The following is a 20192-nucleotide window of genomic DNA, read 5'->3' on the forward strand; positions in this document are numbered from 1 at the left end:
TAGGATTTTTGGACTGCCAGAAAATATTGAAGGTAACAATATTACTTCTTTTTTAACAACATGGCTCCCTAAAACTTTAGATTTACCAGAAGCACTCTCTTTTGGTATCGAAGAGCACATAGATCTATAGCTAATACTAACTCTAACAAAAACTATCCTAGATCAGTTATAGTTAGATTTCTATCATCTTTGATAAAGAGATGGTTCTTAAATCTGCTTGGGCTAAAGCTCCTGTTAAGATTAATGAAACAACTGTGCGTTTTGACAATGACTATTCTTCCATGGTATTAGCTAAAAGAAAAGTTTTTCTGCCACTAATAAAGGAGCTTAAAAAAGCACAGTTTAAAACATACCTTCTGTTTCCTGCCAAGCTTAAAATCTTCCTTCCTGATGGTCCTAAAATTTTGATGACTTAGACTCTGCTTTACTGTTTATCAAAAAAAATAAGATTTTGGAAAAAATAGAAGAAATGGAATGGGCTAGTCCTTTGTTGAAGAGACTGGCAACTGAAACTTCATGGAAGACTTCAGAGAAGAAGAAGAGACTAAAAAACAAATGATTTGTACTATGTTTTTTTTCTCTCTCATCATTTTATTTTATTATTAATCTTTTTAAATATAGTTCCTGCATTTCCAAGAAGCAACAAATATTTTGAAAAAGATTTAATCAAAGTTATTCTCTGTGTGCAAAGAAATGTTTTGTTTCATAACTAGTCAAAATATCTGGAGATTTAATGGCAAGCTGTGATTTAACTTGTTTCTCTTTCTGAAGAGGAAAAATAAGGTCAGTAATTTGATACATTTTTTTTTTCCTTTAAAAGTTTATATGTTCTTCAAATGCTATTCCTAATTATACTTTCTTGATTACACTGCTTATGCTTGTTTGTAAATAATCTGTCATGCTTTAACTAATAATAATTAGAACTAAATAATAGTAAATAATATGTTTTATTTTTAACTCTATTAATATAAACAGTAAGTAACATTCTATTGTATATACTTCTTATAGCTTTCTCTTACATTTTTTTTTTATTTCTGCCTTACACCCTTTTACTTTCTATTCTCTTTTCTTTTCTTTATTAATATATAGAAATGATTTTGATAATATAGACACAGTAAATAATAAGATTTGCATAGGAGTTGAGTTTTGTTACTTATTAATAATTTTGGGCTTGATTTCACTTACATAGAGTCTGTAATAACCTGTAGAATGCATTGTGAAGGTTTTGTCATGTTTAGATGCATTTACACTGCTAAATGAATGTCACTAGTTTTTAATAAGTTTCCCGCCAAAATGTTAAGAGAGACAATCTGGGATGTGGGCTGTCTCATGCACAGTGTCCATGAGCTACTTCAAAAGCTTCAACTCTCAGAATTCTCACAGAGAAGCTGAAAGCAGCTAGTCTCACCATTGACCTAGATATCACACTGACACATCACAGATACAGGAATGACACTACCTAATTATACTTTCTTGATTACACTGCTTATGCTTGTTTGTAAATAATCTGTCATGCTTTAACTAATAATAATTAGAACTAAATAATAGTAAATAATATGTTTTATTTTTAACTCTATTAATATAAACAGTAAGTAATATTCTATTGTATATACTTCTTATAGCTTTCTCTTACATTTTTTTTATTTCTGCCTTACACCCTTTTACTTTCTACTCTCTTTTCTTTTCTTTATTAATATATAGAAATACTTTTGATCATATAGACACAGTAAATAATAAGATTCGCATAGGAGTTGAGTTGGGACAAAAATGTTGAGTTTTGTTACTTATTAATAATTTTGGGCTTGATTTCACTTACATAGAGTCTGTAATAACCTGTAGAATTCATTGTGAAGGTTTTGTCATGTTTAGATGCATTTACACTGCTAAATTAATGTTTGTCACTAGTTTGTAATAAGTTTCCTGCCAAAATGTTAAGAGAGACAATCTGGGATGTGGGCTGTCTCATGCACAGTGTCCATGAGCTACTTCAAAAGCTTCAACTCTCAGAATTCTCACAGAGAAGCTGAAAGCAGCTGGTCTCACCTTTGACCTAGATATCACACTGACACATCACAGATACAGGAATAGCAGATTAATAATATGTGTTAAAAACCTATGTCCCAAACATATACATTACTATAACTCATTTAATTCATCTGATTGACAAGCATAAATAATTTTATAACTCTATACTGGAAGAAATTGTCATGTGATATATTTTAAAGCAGTAGTATAGCATGTTTGTAAAATCTGGTTACTAAAATGTGTTTGCTGTGCTTTATTTTGTATAAAGCAGACAGGTTTATTGAAGGGACAGCAATGTAAGATGGTGCTCAGTAAAGATACAACTCAATGAGATCAGATATATATATATATATGTATGTGTGTGTGTGTATGTGTGTGTGTGTGTGTGTGTGTGTGTGTGTGTGTGTGTGTGTGTGTGTGTGTGTGTGTGTGTGTGTGTGTGTATGTGCATTTGTATGTGTGTGTGTGTGTGTGTGTGTGTGTATGCATGTGTATATATATATATATATATATATATATATATATATATATATGTACATATGCGTGTGTATGTGTGTATGTATGTATATATATATATATATATATATATATATATATATATATATATATATATGTGTGTATGTGTGTATGTGTGTGTGTAGATATGTATATAAATGTTTCTGAGAATCTGCTTAACTATGAAGTATGATTTATAACAATTTCTATGAATACAATATTTTATTCTATTGGCAATAATGAGTTTGAGTAAATGCTCATATACAAGCAATTCAAGTTTTTTTTTTTGGAAGCTGTTAACTGCATTTACATGACAGAAAATAGATGCATCCTAATATATGTAATGTCTGAATCATATTAGCCAAAGTTTTTGATTTAAATGAATGTTAGAACTTATTTTTCTCTCCTCTTTATTTCTAAAATCAAGATTATTTGAATGCTATTTGAATACAAGTGTTTTATATTACATGGATGTATATAGTAGTATGAACAGTTTTAAAAAAAAAAAAAAAAGGTTTATTTTAGTTTATATGATGCTGTTTTACCAAATGTGTAGTCTTGTCTTGCTAGATAATTGAATTGAAAACTGTTAACTTCAATTAAATATAACTAGTATTAAATTGATAAGGTGGTAGCTGACGTACTGCTGCTTAGGGTAGGGGGTTAACTTGAGTGGTAAATACTACTCTAAGTTGGAGTTTATAACTCCAGGCTGGATGCAAGGTTTAATCCTTACATTATTTTCACTTGTTCATTGTTATTTGTATATAGTTTTGACATCCACAATATATTTTGTACATTCATTGTCACTACAAACAAAATTGAATCCTATACGAAATCCCATAAGAGATTCAATAAATACAGCTATATTTAAAGGTACACCTAAAGGAGGAGATGTAACATTACTTATCTTATTTGTTATTTTGATCATAAGATTCTTAAGTTTTAAAAATGCCAAATGACATCTTTAAAAGGAATTTCTTTAAACATTAATGGATTGAATAATCCATGTAAAAGGGCAAGCCTAATAAGATACATTAATTTACATAAGGCCAACTTAGTCTTCCTACAAGAAACCCATCTCTTGAAAAAGATATTGATAAACTAGCCACAAACAAATACACAGTATTGGTTAGTTCAGAGCACACTCAGAAAAAAGAGGAGTGGCTATTTTATGGAATAAAAATATGCCCATTCCTAAAACCATTAAGTCTTATCAGGATGACAAAGGAATGTTTTGTATGGTTACAATACAAATTAATGGGAAGACTTACACTTTAATTAATGTATATTGGATACCTGGAATTGGTATTAATACAGTGAAACATCATCTTGATAAGATCATATCATTCTCTATAGGAGATATTATTTTAGCTGGTGACTTTAATTGTATACTACATGAAAGTGATACTACCACTATAGGAAAGAGAAGAATTACATCTAATGCAAAACATTTAAAGGATTTTGCTAATTCTTATCATTTGAATGATATTAATAATCAGATAGATTCAAAATCATTACCATACACCTTTTTTTCTAACAGATACAAAACCTATTCAAAAATAGATAGGGTCTTTATTTCTAACCAGATGGTAACAGATTTAATTAATTCCAAAATCATTTCATGTCCTATATCTGATCATAATTCAATTGTTTTTGAATTCATGATAAAAAATACTCATAATGTTCAGATCAAAAGGATACCAGCATACTTAACCCAACTAAAAGACTATAAAGAATATATACTTTCAGAAGTAAAACATTTGTTAGACATAAATAACACTCCTGAAGTCTCCATTGTTTATATTTGGGATGCCTTAAAATCATATCTATATGGACAAAGTATCAGATGGTATAATAATAAAAGGAAATCTTGGGATAAGGAATTGTTAGATATTCAAAGTAAATTAGACTCTTATAAACATAATAATAAAGAAAATATTATGGACAAGAAAGTTATTGAAGAAATAAACAAACTAAATGAGAAATACAAAGAAATTTTAACTCATAAAGTTAAAATAACTTTAGAGAAATACAAGTTTTTGTCTTATTCAATAAGCCCCAAATACTTACATAGACTTAAAAATAAAACAAAAAGTTGAATAAACAAAACCATATCAAAGAAATCTTTTCTCTAAGGAAAAGAAGAATGTTTCTAGTATACCAGAAATACTAGATGAATTTAGAAATCACTTTCACAAAATTAACCATAATAATATTAACATGGAACCTAAAGATAAAATAAAGGAGTTTATAACCACAAATATGAATAAAAAGCAATAAACAACAGATTAAACTATTGGACAAGAATATTTCATATACAGAAGTTATTACACAAATAAATAAGCTTAAATCAAACAAAGCACCGGGTAATGATGGTATTATACCAGAGATATATAAAATCCTTTCTAAAAATACATATTCATTAATACATAAGGTTTTTATTTTGGCCCAAACTGAGTTAATAACCCCCCCCCATCTTGGCAATATACATTTATTTCGCTAATTTTAAAACCTAATAAAGATCCAACTACATGTTCTTCATATCGGCCCATCTCATTACTTAATGTTGATTATAAAATGTTTATGAATATCTTTGCTGATAGATTGAAGACAATCATTCCCGGCATTATAGATATAGATCAGACAGGCTTCATTGTAAATAGAAATACTTTTGATAATATAAGAAGAACTTTAACATTAATAGATTTTGCAAATAGGAAAAAGAAAGATTTAACACTTATTAGTCTTGATATAAGTTCAGCATTTGATTCAGTAAGTTGGGACTATCTGTTTACCTTAATGAAGTGCACAAACTTCTCGGATGCATTTGTAAATCTAATTGAACATTTATACAAAGGAACGTTGGCTTATATTAAAGTTGGAACATATGTTTCACAAAAAATACCCATTCTTAAAGGTACAAAACAAGGATGTCCACTTTCTCCACTATTATTCACTTTAGTAATGGAGCCTTGGGCTAATTTGATCAGAAACAGTACTGTCATAGAGGGTTTTGAAATAGATGAAAATACAACATCCAAAATTCAACTTTTTGCAGATGATGTTCTAATTACATCAGCAGGATCTAATTCTTCTATACAGTCTCTATTTGATAACATGATGAATTTTAAAAGTATTTCTGGTTTAATATTCAATGAAGAAAAAACTAAAATACTATCTATATATACACGAAAAAATATTCTCATTAGTGATTTTACTAAATATGTACCCAATTCAGGTCAGATAACTTATATAGGTATAATACTATCTAAAGATATTAAATCTATTATATATAATAATTATAATACCTGTTTTCTTAATATACAAAATCTTTTTAATACCTGGAATAATATGTTTTTTAATATGGAGGAGAGACTTACAATTATTAAAATGATAATATTCCCCAAGATTTTATACTTAATACAATCAATAATACTTCCACCTACAAAAATAATTATCAAGAAACTGAACACACTAATGTTAAATTTCTTATGGGCACCTAATAGACCTAGGATTGCATTAAAGAAACATACTAATAGCTGGTCTCAAGGGGGTATTTCTTTTCCAGACTTTAATTTATATACTATCTCTTCTATTGTAAAAGTTATTACTTTATTAATATATCAGTCATATGTCACAAAATGGAAAGATTATTGGGAGCTAATTAGTATACACTTCATGAAAATCTCCTTAACACATAAAAATATGATTGTAAATAACTCCATGTTATGGTTACTAAAGGAATTTTGTACTTCACCTATTACACCTAAACATATGGTTTGTTACCCATTAAATATTATTATTAGTTATCATAACTTTATATTCATGCACCCTAAGTATAGGGAATGGAATTTTATTGTATTTCCTATAATGTATACTCAGGGTATGCTTTTGTCATCTACTTCTGAAGGAACTCATTTAGCTATAGATAATGATCTAAAGTACTGGTATCAGTTGATATCTGATAATAAAGTTAAAAATCTAGATTTTTTAAAACAAGAATTTGATCTAAGAGAAACTTGCTGGTTAGAGGTTCAGACCTTTAGACAACATCTCATTAATAAAATAGATGTAATGTCTATAACTGTTAAAGAATCTATTCCAACACTGACTGATTACTTGATATTAAATTTACAACATAAAGTTTCTGATAAAGGTAAACTTTCATACATACATAAAGTTATCAGACAAGAAACTTTTACAGTGTAGATTCATACTGGAATTATTTCACTTCTATTAATGGGGACCCACCAAATCAACAAGATAAACAATATATATTGGAATCTGCTTATAGAACTACGTCTTCCATTGTCTGGAGACTTTATACATGGAAATTTTTACATAGATCTTTTTATACACCTTTGATGATGAATACAATAAATAATAAAGATAATCTATGTAAGAGATGTAATGTAGAAATTAATGCTGACTGGGCTCATATGTTTTATGACTGTATAAAATTGAAAGAATACTGGAAGTCAATTAATGAATTTTTGCAGGCTCTTTTTACAGATAATTTCATTATTTCTAAATCTCTTATATTATTCAACACACCTGTACCTCAAAGTGTTAAAAAGGTTAAGCTTCCCTTGTTATGGTCTATTCTAGCAGTGGCTGGAAAATAATAACTAGAAATTGGATTTCAGATACACCTCCTTCGTTCAATGAATTTAAAATGTTATGAATATAGTGTGCCATATGGAAATAAACACAATTAGGACTAGAACAAATAGAAAAACATCTTATTTTATTGTATGGGATAATTTACAAAATTTGTAAAAAAATTTTAATTTCAATAGCATGGTATTTTAGTTTAATTAATTGATCTGATTGTAGTGGATGTCTTTGTAAATACTTTAGTTGTTTTGTTGAATATTATAATAATACCTATTTTTAATTACTTGTATAAAATTGTTATATTTCTCTTATATGTTAAAACAATAAACCTGTTTTGAAAAAAAAAAAAAAAATCTGGAATGCCCCACTCCTGCTTGTTGGATAGCTACAGATGGCACAGTATCAGCCTGCATTTCAAGGCACAACAATTTCAGAACACCTATAAATCTGAAAGGATGAATTATCTTCAACACTGGGCCCCGTAATGCTTACCACTGTAAATATAGAGTTTCTGCTTCCAAGAAATCAGTACTTTGGGAAAGTTCCTAATTTGAGAAGATTGTACTCAGCTGGCATGTGTTACCACAACTACAGTTTTTGTAGTTTACACTGTCATTTGACAGGGATTTTCAACTACTGAACAACATACAAGTCTCATTGGCTGAATCACGATAAATAATATTATTTGTTAAAAACATCAGCATTGTCTATCTGGACTGGAAACATCATGAATGACTGGTGAGTAATTTGGGAATGTGTGATTTAGCAGATCTGTTTTGCCTAAATATCTTGTCACATTCAGTTCCTCTGCTAGAAATATAACTACAATGAGGTGCTATGGTTTTGGGGTAGGTTATATTTAGTTTTGAGTACAGGGGAGCTTCCCTTATCTAGTAGTGTTGAAGAATTCCTTCTCAGGTGTTTTATGTAAAGATGCAGTTTGGCAAAACTATTTCCTAGATTAAGTCACACTAAACTGTTTTTATCATCTTCAAAGCACTTGTTTTAATTGCATGGGTCAGCATTAACAACATGCTTTAAAAATCCACGTTATCTACTTTAACCTTATACTCAAAATGTACAGTGTGTGTGTACTCTAAAGTTTTGTTAACTGTGTGATTCTTAAACACAAATTGCACTAATGACACAAAGGTATGTTATGAATTATGCAGAGGTGCCCGCAGCATATACTTGTGTACTATGCAGTACTATGTACACCAGAGTCAGTTTCAGTGGAATAATTATAATAGATTTTATAAGGGATCATTCACAAAACATATTCTGATGCATTTGTTAGGCTAACTGTAGTACTTCTCTACAATGCATGTGCCTTACTATGCAACCATAAATCTGCAGAGACTCTGGACAGCAAGGCTGTCCTTGTAGCAAACATGAAAAGATGGTGCATCACAATACTGTGCAGTCATTGCCAGGCATGGGCTTATGTAATCCATAAGGACTGTTCATTGCCCATGTGTGCGGATGCACATGCATTAGTATGTATTTATATGTTTGGTTGTGGTAGCAGGTTATACTGCACATTGAGGAATGGCAGAACAGGTAGATTTGTGACTTATACATATTGTGCTGATTTCATTGCTCACCTATGTACTGCTGAGCAATGTTAATACTAGACATTAGAGTTTCAGACTTCATACCAATCAATAAATGCATCCTAATACAAAAGCTGTCATTCTCGTGACTTTCTAAGTTTATAAGAATAATAATGAAAATCTATCTTTGATTGTGTGTCTTTGTCCCCCCATTATTTTTGGCTTTGTCTAGATTTCTTGCACTATGAGGTTGAGAGTTATGTTTATATGTGCCCTGTCTCCCTCCCTTATAACTCTCACCCTGTTGCAGGCCCTGAATAAAGTCTGAAATCCTTATTATATTATAAGGAAACCCTTGCCATACTAACATATCAGTTAGCAGAGTGGGTTAATGTTGCTGTTTCTAGTGTCAAGGGTGCAGGATTCAGTCTTATTCCCCCTTCCTTGCATTTTTTTTTATTTTTTATTTTTATGTGCTATTCTCCCATTTCCTTGAGGTATGGTGGTAGTACCAAGAGCTAATATTATCTGTGGGAGGTGAGAGACTGCAGGATTTGACAATAGTTAGAGTATCCCTGGTGTCTAGTTGTTCCCTCCAACCCACAATGTCTTCCTTTCTTTTTTGTAAGTGCCCTTAAGGCACATAGTTAAAGAGTTATCCCTGGTGGCTATTATTACTTCCTCAACCCACATCTTTGTTTAGTGTCTTTCAGGTATGATTGGTTATCCCTGGTGGCTAGTCTTTCCACCCACCCACATCTGTCTTGTGCCACTGCCATAAAGACACAAGACGAAAAAGTTATCTCTGGCGTTTAGTGGTCTCACCTCAATCCACATTTTTTTTTCTTTTCTTTTAAGGCATGTTTTATAGGGCATTCCTGGTGTCTAGTGGTTCCCCTGACCCAATGTTGCAGGTTTTGCTCCTTAGCCTAGGGGAGTGTGGAGGTATGACAGCCCTCCAACCCCTCCCCACACATTCAGTCCATATATATACACACAGATACACACAAACATAAACCTATACTCCCTCCTCATTAAACCCCCAACTTATCCTCCCAGATAAACACACACACACACATGCAGCACCCTCCAACACACACGTGCCAATACTACCAGTATGCTAAAGTCCCCGTCGCTTACCTCTATGAATGAACATGAGCTTTTGGCCGTGTTCCCTATATTGAGCAAAATGCTCTGAATTGTTTGGCTATGTAAATGCCTTACTGCAAGGAGTTCCAAGGGAGAACACATGGCAAATTAGTATATGCATCTCTCCTGGAATGCCTCATTAGCATTTAGAGTGGCCACAGAGACAACCCACCACAGTGCTGCACATCTTCATGTTCCACCACCATGATAGGGCCATGCTTCAATCAAAAACAGTTACCAAGGCATTACGCAAAGCAGAATATTGGTTCTACATAACGGAAAAGAACAAACAATCAACTACTTCAACAAAACCCAAGAAGGACTATCTCCAGAAAGAACAACTAAAGTAGTTCTAACCAAACTAAGTTTTAGTAAAAAAAGAGCACATTTAGAAAAAGTGAAAGAATGAGTGACATCATTCAAGGCAAATTAGGCAATAGAGCCCCTTCACCCTTTCAGCCAAAGCCAATGTTGAAGACCTTTCAAGATATCTGCCTGGGTGGAGGTATGAGGTAACAGTTTTCAATTAAAGTATGCAGAACATGAAAATGTTTAATCTTTGGGAGATGTCAGTGCTCTGTGACTGTTCTGAAATTCTTCTTTTATAGTTTGCTTCTTTCCACTGTTTCTTGTATATTGTTCTTATTTTGTTTGTTTTGCCTAAAATTTGTTTTACTTCAAAGTTGTTTTATCGCAGAGTTTTAAAAGGTCTTGCCTAAAGTAGGTTAGATAAGAATTGTTTTGTGTTCTTTGACTGCAGAGAGGTTAAATCTAGCTGATTTGTGGGAGGAGCTGAGAAGCAGCATTTTTAATTTAAGGTAAACAGAACTGGAAAACGTTTATTCTTCGAAAGCTGCCAGTGTTCCATGACTGTTGCTGCTGTGTGATTATTCTGAAATGCTTCATTTATAGTTTGCATCCTTGCACTGTTTCTTATCTTTTGCTCCTACTGCAGTTTATTTTACCTTATAGCTGCTTTACTTTAAAGTTATTGTTTATTGGGTGTTTTATTTATTATTGGCTAGGCCCTTTTAGTTAAGATTGGATTTGTATTCTTTCACTGCAAATGGCTTAAATCTAGCTGATTTGTGGGTAGAGTTGAAAAGTAGCATTTTTTTAAACATATACACACAGGCATCTCTCATAATACCCTGTGCCCAGACATGCATATACACAAGCATAGATGTGTCAGCACCTGACCATTAGTCTAAGCAGCTAAGGACATTCATTTCTATGCTGGCCATGGAAAAAAGGCTCCTATACCACACTAAGACAGATGTAATTTAGTGGCTTCAAGGCATGTAATTTTGGAGCATGTAACATGTGAGCACCCCCCCACCCCCCCACCCCCCACCCCCGGTACGCTGAATCACTATTCTTGACATCTCATTGCCACTCATTTATCTCATTTGTTTATATTAAGGAGGATGAGGAAGATACTATCTTATCTTATAGTTTTTTTGCAACAAAATCTATGACACCTTAAGCAGCGTCTCCTAGCAAAATATCTGTTATAGGAAAGTGAAAGTTAAGCTGCAATGAGATGGTACAAACAATCGCTGTTTTACTAAATGTACTTTTTGCTTCAGATAAGTGAGGCTAAGAGAGCCATACAATGCTTTGATTTCACTGCAGTGAAAGTTGAGCTGAGGTTGTATATTGTCTTTTGTATCATACCTCTCGACCTCTGATAGCAAGAAATCAGGACAAAGTCATCAATAAAAGTGGGACAAAGGCCCAAAAGTAGGGACAATTTTTAGATATTGCTCTTACAAACTTAGAAACTTGACAGAATAACAGGTTTTGCATTACCATGAATTTTCTGAAGGGCATGAAGTCTGAAGCTCAAATATCTGTCATTATTTTCTAACTGCAATCTTTAATGATTTGCTACTAATTTGCCAGAAAACCACAATTTTATGAAAAAAATATGAGGTGAAAATCTGTACAGTTGAGAGGTATGCCTTCGTATACACTTTTTTAGACTCTTTGAGGACTATTGGAAAGTAACATTTAGTCAGACAAAGGCAAGAAGGCTTATATGTTCCACTTATCTTTTCAGTGTAGTTAAAAGCCTTAATTTGTAATCAATTGTCATCATACTTCTCAACTGTGCCAATTTTTAGGGGCATTCCCTAAGCTTTGTTCAATATTTTGCTCTGTCCTTCCTACTATTGGAATTTTTGGGGAAAATCTGGTGAATTATAATCAGTAATTCTTAATCATCATCGGTAAATGCTACTTATCTTTATAGTTTCAGATTTATTTTACTTCAGAAAATACATATAAGTTCACATATTCTTCCTTTGTCAATTCTCTAAGCTAATGCTACCTGTATTTAAAATGTTTCCCTAATATGGGGACTTTCTCCATTTATGTTCTCAATTGCATTTTTAACACATAGATATGCTGTTTAAATGAATCACTGAAGTGTTTTAAAGAACTCCTGGCGGTGTCACTGCATGGAATTAATAGCAGCATTGATAGTGAGTTGTGAGGTGTAATGTCCGCATTTACCTTAAAGTAGCACCATCTGTGCTGCTTGTCTATAAATTAAATGTATAATGTTTATTTGCAGCATACTTAAAGATCATATTAAGTCTGCTATGCACACTACAAAGGAAAACAATTACTATGATCTGGTGTGTGACTGTGTTCAAACAACAGGCATATGCAAACCTTAAAAAGTAACATATACTTGGTAAGTATAATGCAGAAAACAAGACCAAAGAAAAAAAATGCTTCTCCGACTTCATAATCATAAAAAAACTGCTGCAGCGCTGAGTCCCCACAGAAAAATAGACTCTACGAAGTTGCAGCAAGAGTGGGTGGTGCTTGGAGTGACGCTCCTATTTTCCACCAGCCCAATCCCCTATCGAAATGCACAAGTAATTACTTTTTTATCTACCATTACGGTATAGTTTCTAAAGAATGTGTTTACAGCTTTTGGGTTTTACAGACACTGAAACTGCATGATAACCTAACTGTAAACAGTTTTAGGTTAGAAAGCAAATAGAAATGGGCTTTAAAGTTACAACAGAACTGAATCTAAAACTCAAAGAAGAAAAAGACTGATGCATGCAAGTCAGCTATGTTCACCAATGTCTGAAGTGCATTATTTTATGATACATCTAGTAGATATCAACAGCCACCACAACACATACATGGGCATACACATAAATATCTCCTATGGACTGCATTAATAATTATCCAAAAGCAATTGTTTCTTATTAACTGGCATATATTTACAGCATTACACCATGCAGTATTTAAGTACTTGTTTCCATTGTTTTTTACTAATTGTTCTATGTAACCCTGGTCTTTCAAAACAACAGCCAGACAAATTATCCTTACTGCACATTGTCGCTCTTGTTCAGCCGGAATCTTCTTTACAAAGGTGGGCCAGCAATGAATCACTCTGACATTCTAATTAACATAAAGGGAATACAGATATCTAACACCAAAAGCAATAGTTCAGCGATATAAAAAAAAACTACTAATGTATATACAAAACCAGTTACAAGGAGCTGACTACCTGAAACAGTATAAGCAGCAACTGAATGTGGAGTTCCTAGACAATGCAGATACAAAAGAAACTGCTAAGATATACAACAATTGATTCTTGCACTGTTTCTTCTAGTGGGGAACATATCCTCACTGTTAACTTCACTTCTGTAGAAATACTCTTTTGAAGGCCCTATGGCATACTACATGGCTCTACCTATAGTGCATTCATGGCTATACATCATAAATTGTTTTTAGGACTAAAAGAAAACTGCCAATTGTGAATTAGACTAGTGTAAGTTTTTCAAACTACCTAGGCCACATGTTCCACATACCAAAGTGTGAGGAAACCAGCTTACCACCATTCCTAAAATTCTCAAAATTACGGTTGGTCAGATGCAGTGATGGACCTTGCTTCTATTTCCATGTGCAGTCACAGAATCTCATATTCACCTCTTGTTATGCAACCAGGCATAGCAGATCCATTATGGAACAAGTACAAAAAATAAAATCAATATATCTTAACTGTAGGAATATCTTCCACAAAATAGACAACTTCAGGCCATTACAAATTAGTACTAGCCTGATTTCATTGCTGTCAGTGAGATCTGACTGAAACAGTTTACTATTATGTAGTCAACACACAGGTGATTAAGTCTACCAATGCCCAGACCTGATACAATGAATGCCAAAATTCCCTACCACTCGAGACACAAGAACAAGCACTAACATGGGTTCAGCAGGGGAGAGGGGGAAGTTTGGACAGTCTGCAGTCAGTTCTTGACTTCACACCTTTCAAAATATAGAAATTGCAGAGCTTAGCTCCAATGCCTACATGTCAAGCATACGATAATAAACTGATTAAAATCATGTACTCATGACACAGAGATAGCTCAAATGGGATCTCACTTATGCAGGCATACAGTGTAAAGAGAAGTAGCAATATCTGCGGCTTTCTGACAGTATTTGACTGAAAGGCAATTTTCATCAGCATGCCCTAAATGACAACAAAGTTTGCATTTGCATTCTCCTCACTATGCTATCAAATGGTTGAAGATGGGCCATAGACAACATCAGATCTGAGTTACTGTTCCTTGGTGACTTTAATATTAAGATTCCTATTCTCATCCAGTGTTAGACTTTCCTGTTTTTGTACAGATAATTAGATCCTTACATAGGACAAAGCAGTCTTCAGCAAGAATAAACATACTACTACACTGGACATTATATTCTTTCCCAAGTAATGAAGATACATTAGAAGCCAGTTCACCACAACCACATGTCTAGCTTCCTGGTCTGGGAAAACAGCCAATAATGAGGAAAAATAAGTGTAGTACAACAAGGAGTTGGAAAGATTTCAGCTTAGAACTATCTGAGATTCTCCTCTGAAAGAATGGATGGACTCCCCCACCATTGCTTCTTTAAGAGCACTTCTGCTTAGTAAAGGGGAGCGGCCTTAGGTCGACTGGTGCCCTAGGCAAAAGGGCTCCATGGCGCCCCCCACCACACCACCTGGTGCCCCCATTCTGGTCTACTTACATCAAGTAAACATTGAAAAAGCGCCCCTGCTACAGCGGCACCCTAGGCGGCCGCCTAGTTGGCCTATGCCTAAGGCCGGCTAAGATTATCTGAGAAGGTTAAATAGCTAAGCAGACAGTCCAAGGAATAAAGCTGTGCCCCTTCTTACATAATGAGTTTTTGACTACTGAATAAAAAAAAATGTTAAAACAAAGATCACCAGTGCAGGAGCTAAGAATCTAACTTCAATTTTTTTCAAGAAACCCTTTGTTCAGGTTCAGTCACAAGTGTCCTCTTGTGCTAGAACTCAAAACAGCAAGAAATCTTGTGCGATGTGAGAGGACATCTTTACACCCACTTGCCCAATCAGAAGACATACATCTCATATCAGGATGTGCCACAGAAAACTGTGTAAGGTATAGAAGAAAGGTGGATCAGCTGCAAAGCAGGCACCTGCAGAAAGCCAAAAGGTATAACAGCAGCAGCAACAACAACATTCTTGTGTCTGTATTAGTAATAAATGCTTCCAGTTGGAATCCCCTACAAGCTGCCACCGAGACCAGTCATCCCATCCTCACAGCACGTGCTATGACTTTGCCTGGCAGTTCAGAGAAGTTCCTGAATATAGAAAGTCCACATAATATCTCTTTGTGGATGCCTCTTGCATTTGTCTGGAAGACAGACTAAACATAGTCTTGGTGACATCATTGTGGGGTCAGTTATCTGAAAAGAAAAAAAATATGATTTCTTAATAGTCACCCAGATGCAAGATTTCTTGTGAAATTTTTCAATAGATGAGATTGGATTAATGTTGGGCTGTAGCTTGCAGTACACTTGCACAATGTACATGATCACCAAAACAAATGGAATTACTGCATTTTCATGCCTTATTATTTTTTTTACATGATGCAGTTAGAAAATATAGACCGCAAATGATAAGTATTGAGGAAATTATTGGGTTAGGATGTTGTTACCCTGTAAATTGAAAACCACCACTGGTAAAGCCAAATTACCATGATGGTATGTGCAATCAACAGTAGAGTGATGACTTTAGTTTAGCCTGAAAGAAGACTACTTACCCATAAAGTTTTGTGAAAGGCTGTAGAGGCTGAACATGAAGAAGGTTTGTGTGTGTGTGTGTGTGTGTGTGTGTGTGTGTGTGTGTGTGTGTGTGTGTGTGTGTGCAGTGTGCTGCTGCCATGTTTAGGCTGAGACTATAAAATAAATGCAAAGTGATTTCACCCACACCTGCTGGTCTGCCCACTCATCTAAAGAATTGCAGAAAACATCCTTTGGTAACATCACCTCTTAGGTGGCTGTCTTCTTCACCCTGTGCTTAAGGCTGGCAATATTTTAAGTTTACTATAAGAAGATGGATGGTGTATTTTGCTGTAAACTGATGAAATGGTACCCGCATGGTTACTGTCTATATGGCGATAGTTTTTGTTTCATTTTGTCAGTAATGATCATTAAAATAAAGGTTTTAGGGTTTCCTATGTAGCGTATCTAACAAAGCTCTTCCACTTTATAAATGGGAATTTATGTTTTCCTGTTCTGGCTTCTTCCAAGGTAAAGGAGATTTGGATATGAAAGAAATTACAATAGAAATTGAAATTCTATCCTCCAAGCTGAGAGGGTCAACATCTCAAAACTGGATGTTTCACATTATGCTGTCATTGGGCCTATGTAGAATTGTGAAGACAAAATGGCCACAGAGGCAGATAACTCCTTTGTTACTAAAGAAAATCTTGATGGAAGATGTATGTGGCATACAGATGCACCTCTGCAGTATCTCACATCCACAAAATATCTTTAAAAAATGTGGATTCTATTTCCATTTATTAAGTGAAAGTATCTCCTGCTCAAAGGATTTGCCAGCTGATTGTCCAAATCGTGCAAGCTGTACTGCCAACAGTTGAAAGCTGAATTCTAAATGAGAAATTTTTTTGCAGATTTGTAAAGATGTGGATCCATCTGATCTGTGTATGTAACACATTACTGTCTGTATTTATGTATATATATATATATATATATATAAAAAATCATTTATTTATTTATTTACCGGGAAAGTCTGACTTGGAATGATCCAATTTTCTGTGAAGACCTAGGGAGAAACGTTCCAGATACATGCGTTTGTAATGTGGGAGGAAACCGAAGGAAACCCACACGAAAGCAGGGAAGACATGCAGACTCCACACAGAAGGCACCCCAGCCAAGAATCGAACTCAAGAACCTTTTGCTGTGAGGCGATTGAAAAGTTATAAGAATGCTGTAAAGTCATTTCAGTCCCTTCAAGTTGTTGAAATAGGCTGACCAGTCTGCTATGAGATGCTTAAAGCAGGTAAGGTCATTCCTACATACAAGTACAGCCTATGAGTTTTTCTTTCCATATCGGGCAATACAGAATTATCATTTCTGGTACAGTACGTATTGGTTCCAGACATTGCTGAGGAGCCATTTTGTCATCTTCGTGTGCAGCCTAGCACATGAAAAATGCAAGACTGATTTATTCATTTGCTTGCTTCTTCAGAGTGGTGGAGTAATCATGTGATCAGATTTTATTTTTATATATATATATATATATATATATATATATATATATATATATATCCAGGACCTATCAAAGATTGTCTTGCTGTAATACCTTATTTTTGAAAAGCTGCATCAGATCCATTTGAATTTCTAACTGTCCTGCATACAAAAAAAAAAACTCTATAAGGATTACATGTATTATGCTAATGCTGCAGTACAGACCAATGAAGGCTTCTTGCATTTTATTGTTATCTGCAGATCCTGCATCAGAAAAAATAGCCTGGTATATATGTTACAGGAAGAATTCACATGTCTTCTGTGCAATTTTATTTATATTTGATAAATCTTGGACTGGCTTCTATGTTTTATCTTTCTTGAGGGCTAGACAACATCTGAATATCTGAGCTGAATACCTTGTCTGTTTTACTTGGAAGCCACCTACTCCGTTTCCTTTTTTCAGAAGTAGCTGAGCTATTAAAGGAGAGTGCCTAGTGCAAAGGTGCCTGTGGAACAAATGCAGCTATAGCGCCTTCCTATAGGAATTCCATTGTGCAACTCTTAACTGAAGACAGAGGACTCTGAAACCTGCTTCCTAGGCATAATGAGGATAGTGAAGGGGAAAGGAGAAGGTTGAAGATCATTTATTTTATTTATTTATATTTTTATTTTACATCATGAGGGATTTCTAGTTATATTTTCCCTTTCCACATTTTTAGTTGGTCTGCTTTCCTAATACAGTGCTGTGTTTGCCCTTATATCACTGATAGAGAATGGGGATAGAACTGATGAAAATTTCATCTTGGAAAAGGAGAATGAATGTTGGATAAACCCAAATTTTATGACTTACTGTTATAATAACATTCCTTGAATAACATCTAGTTACTACAGATTTTGAATAAGCATTTCAGTCACAGAACAGTTGTTAGGCTTATAGCTCAGGGCAAAGTCTCTGTTAGGATACTGCCATCGCACTGCTCTGATGATTTGGTTTACTCTGTGGACTGTTCAGAGTCCGATAAATAAGTTAAGTTATCCCGCATGCTCCACTGTTCAGAGTCCTATGTATAACTTAAGTTTTCCTGCATACTCTGCACTTCAGTGTTCTGACACTTTTTCAGCATAAGGGCTCTGCAATGCTTACCCAATCTCTTGGAATGCAGCCCACTATGGGTTCTTTAAAGTAGTACCTCTAAAATTTCTGCTGAACACTGTAACAAGTATTAGTTTAGTACTGATTTTTCTAAGGGCATTGTTCAGTTTTATGCTGATACTGAACATAAAGTATGATATTCATCTTAGCAACTTTGATTATACAATACGATAAGGACAATATAATTTAAACTGTTTTGCAGGGTAAGTCAAATGATTATCTGAGAATTTGATTAAGTGATTAATTTTTAACTCCTATTACTATGTGTAACTGACAACAGCCCATGGAACCTGCTGCAGCTAACACATAGGGTTTTACTGACACAACATAATACTAACAATGCTAATATAATGCAACAATTTAAACAGAAAAATAAACCAAATGGTGTTACAGTAAATGGAACTGTTACTTCTGATATTTAAAAGGTCATCCACAACCCACAGCAAATATATACTAGGATTTCTCTTACATGAAGGAGTTATGGGAAAACAGTTTTCAGAGAATAATATAGCATACTTAGATAATTAAGTGGAAAGATGACGCTATTTAAAGGCTTTTTCTATCTGCAGCAAGCTCTAAAAAGATGATCATACCTACAAGATTAGTAGCCATGCTGTGCTGTTTGCACTGACATTTCACTCAGCATGGAACTTGCTCACCAATTATCAAATATAATGGGCCTGATTCCAAAAGACTTGCTGTCAGTGTAAGTGACTTACCCTGGTGTAAGTCTGCCCCAATTCTGAAAGACTTGTTTTCCGTGTAAGTGACTTACTTTGGTGTAAGGCCTAACTATATACAGGCTTACACCAGGGGGCCAGATTCCGAAAGACTTGCTCTCGGAATCAGTGACTTACTCGGAGAGCAAGTCTTTTGGATTCTGACCCACTGTGTTCAGTTTGTTTGACTTATAAAGAAGTATTTATTTATTTATTTATTTTATTTTACATTTGTTAACTGGGAGAGTCCGACTGGATACATGTCCATTTTCAGCGGAGGCCCGGGGAGAAAAGCTCCAAGTACATAACAGACATATGAACATTGTTAATGCAAAAAAAGGAAGATAGTTGAGTTCTAAATACAATATAAAGATACATCACATCTTGGGAAAAAAAAAAAAAAAAAAAGTATGTCTATGTGACACAGTTTTTCTAAATATTTTCCTGTTTCTTTTAATCCTTAAATAAAATTAGCTAGCCGCATGACAGTGTAAATTTTGGCTTTAGATGATTATCAGTACTAAAGAGACACCACAACCCAATGTGCAAAAATAAGAAAAAGGGGTTGTGGGTGGATGGATGGGTGCGTTGATTATCCCAATTTTTTTGCAGGGCTTGTGCGTACTGAATGTGTGTCACTCAGATACAGACAATGCAGAATGGAATTGTTAAATTCTAGATGGACAGCCTGGTTTCCCTATGATGACTGGATCCAAACTTGTAGTGGTGTCAGGTTCTGGTAAGTTATAAAGACTTCTAGAAGGTCAACTGGAGAGGCAAGGAATGCACACCCACAGTCTATTCTCCTTCAAGTATAGAAAACTAGATGTGCTAAATACTTGCTTAACCTCTAATAAAAGCTGTGGGTTAAGTAAGCATGCAATACCATCAAGAGAAACAACCCTAGCATCACAGTCGTAGGTCACA

General features: G+C 34.1%; 1 protein-coding gene across 4 annotated transcripts in view; it reads right to left on the reverse strand.

Annotated features, from left to right (window-relative positions):
- Nucleotides 1-20192, reverse strand: part of DAO (D-amino acid oxidase) — a 297399-nt gene that overhangs the window by 165458 nt on the left and 111749 nt on the right. The gene's annotated exons all lie outside the window — the stretch shown is intronic.

This window comes from Protopterus annectens, chromosome 4.part0, assembly GCF_019279795.1.
Source record: "Protopterus annectens isolate FY-2018-M chromosome 4.part0, PAN1.0, whole genome shotgun sequence".
Taxonomy (NCBI): Eukaryota; Metazoa; Chordata; order Ceratodontiformes; family Protopteridae; genus Protopterus; species Protopterus annectens.